We start from the raw sequence: 2,726 nt of genomic DNA on the forward strand, positions 1-2,726 counted from the left end.
TATTACTTAAGTACACTTGAGAATGGTAATAGTTATAAAAGTGGTAAACAACTTCAATAGAATCATTGATAAATTTAAAAATTTTGAATTTAATGAATAATAATCAATAATAAAAAAAATACTATCCAAATCTTAATCTTATCAGGTAAGAATATTTGACTAACAACTTTATTTTTTAGAAAGAAGAAAAATTATTTTTATATTGTATCTATGTACATACCATTGCCACAGCCATTGCGATCAAAAAAGGTAGTACAAGAATTAGTAGTCCCAGATAGAACTCCTGGTCTATAAGGATATCGAGAAGTGGATATCATCGAACAATACAATTATGCCACCTAACTTTTTAGGCATTACCACGAGGGGTAAACCGCGACCCAAAATTGTGTACACCACACTGGACATTGGCTCTTAATTGGCTCTTAATTGGCACATTGGTCTTTCAGAATTTTCACCATTTCCCCATTTCCCCATTTCCCCATTGCGCATTCTCCTCCCCCGTTCATATATATGGACTATTCGTGCAGTCTAGCACATTCTCTTCCCATCTCATATCTCTGGGTAAATGTCAACGAATTGTAAAAAAAATTGGTTCAAAAATAATTTTATATAGAATATTATTATTATTACTATTAGGTATTATAGTTAAATACGAGAGTCCTGATATTTTCATTTTTGTCCTGCATCTTCTAACATATGCACTACAAGTTAAATTTTGAACACTTATTGACAAACCCTTTGCATAAGCTTAGGCATAAGTCACCTATTATTTTATACCGTAGGTATCGATATTAAATTTTGAACTTAATAATACCTACAAGAGTTCTTACCGTATTACTAATAATGTCTAATACACGTCTTACACATCATAACATTTTGTACCGAGAGAAAAGCAAAACCAAAACAAAACGGATACAAGAAAACAGTGAAAATACGTGCTGCGTCCTAAGGCTGCGTCGTACGAATTATATTCGTTTACAATACGCCGGTGCTGGTCGCGGTTGCCAGATTTTATCCAACCTTTGACACCGACGTGAATTGCAAAAGCGTCAAATTCTTTTTAAACTTACAGCTATTTTACAGGAGCGAAAATTATGGCAAAAATAATAACAAAAAGTATTCCAAAATTAATTTGAATATTTTGTTAATAAAATATGATTTTTTTGAGGTAGGTCCTTAGCTGCGCTTTCAAAATATTCTCCAGGATTTTTGTAATTAAAATATAAAACGCAACTAAGACTCAGTAAAACAACCTCAAAACATTTTATTGACCAGATTTTTAAAATAATTACCTACCTAATGATTTTCGCCATAATTTTTGCTCATGTCTAACGGACCTTACGAGTTTAAGGTCTTTAACGGAAACCATTATTTGGTATTCTGTAAACCATTATTTGGTACACTGTAAATAACTTCAATAAATAATTATTTCTCTTGTGCTAACGTCAACTAATCATTAAAAATATCCTAAATGGCGTTTAAGGGTCCAATCTGGCAACCCTATCGTCGACTCGGCTAGATTTGCGGACTCGATAGCGATATAATAATTTTACATTAGCCTTTAATTGGTTCATAATTGGTCCCTAATTTCTCCTTAATTGGCTTCATTGGCTTTGCAAAATTTGCCAATTTCCCCTTCATTGGTTCCATTGGCTCTGCAAAATTGGTCAATTTCCCCCATTTGTTAGCATTGTCACTTAATCGGCACCATTAGTCCACACAATTGGTCCGCATTGGTTTGGGATTGTACACCGCATTGGTCTCGCGGTTTACCCCTCGCATTACCATGAATTTGGTAATAATTGGTAGGTATACGTGGCGAAATAAAAGTATAAAAAATTTACCTACCTTTTAAAAATGGGCAATTTTTCAATTTTTTTTTTATTTTATTATAAACCAGCAGATTAAATCATATTTTGTTGTACTACTTTTTTTTATCACAATGGTACTGTACTAACTATTTTAACTTGATTTTTTTAACTCTTAGAACGACGAAATTTGTTTATCTTTGAGAAATATTATTGTTAATTTTATTACTAGTATCCTCTTGCTGCCTCATTAGTATCCTATTGATATGATGACAGATAAAGCCATGTAACAATGTATGCAATGTAACAATCTATTTGAGTGCGATAGCCAGAAAAATTTGAAATTTGCACTACACAATGATAAGTTGCTATATGGAGAGTTCAAATATTACACTTCATTCTTGAATTCAGATACTACATCACATACTTGAAAAACATAAGGCTAAAAAATGTAATCTAGAGATAACAGGAATAAGTCTCCAATGGGTCTGATAATGTCGTAGTGGAATAAACCAATGCTACCTCATCATAACATCTAATCTCATATAGTAAATTGCTGAGGTCAATTTATTCAGTTTTAAAATAGCACTATTCACCCACCAAGCACCCAATATAGATATATTATTATATAAAATAACACTATCTACCCACCACGCACCAAACCAAGGCTTATAGTATGTCACTCGTAGAATGTAGAAAGTTTAGGAAGGGGAGTTAATCACAGCAACCTTATAGATCTATGGTGTGTTCCCCTTTCTTGAGTTATTAGTATGTTACTTGTGGTTTCTAAATAACATTTTGATTTCATAAAACATAAAGAACATTTTAAGTAGTACTGGCTTATTAATTATTGTTATATATACAATATTTTTTTCCAGCGACATATCTCTATGTTGTATTCGTTTTAAGCAAAATTTT

This window comes from Sitophilus oryzae, unplaced genomic scaffold (assembly GCF_002938485.1).
Source record: "Sitophilus oryzae breed Bouriz unplaced genomic scaffold, Soryzae_2.0 scaffold_1576_pilon_pilon, whole genome shotgun sequence".
In the NCBI taxonomy this organism is placed as follows: Eukaryota; Metazoa; Arthropoda; class Insecta; order Coleoptera; family Curculionidae; genus Sitophilus; species Sitophilus oryzae.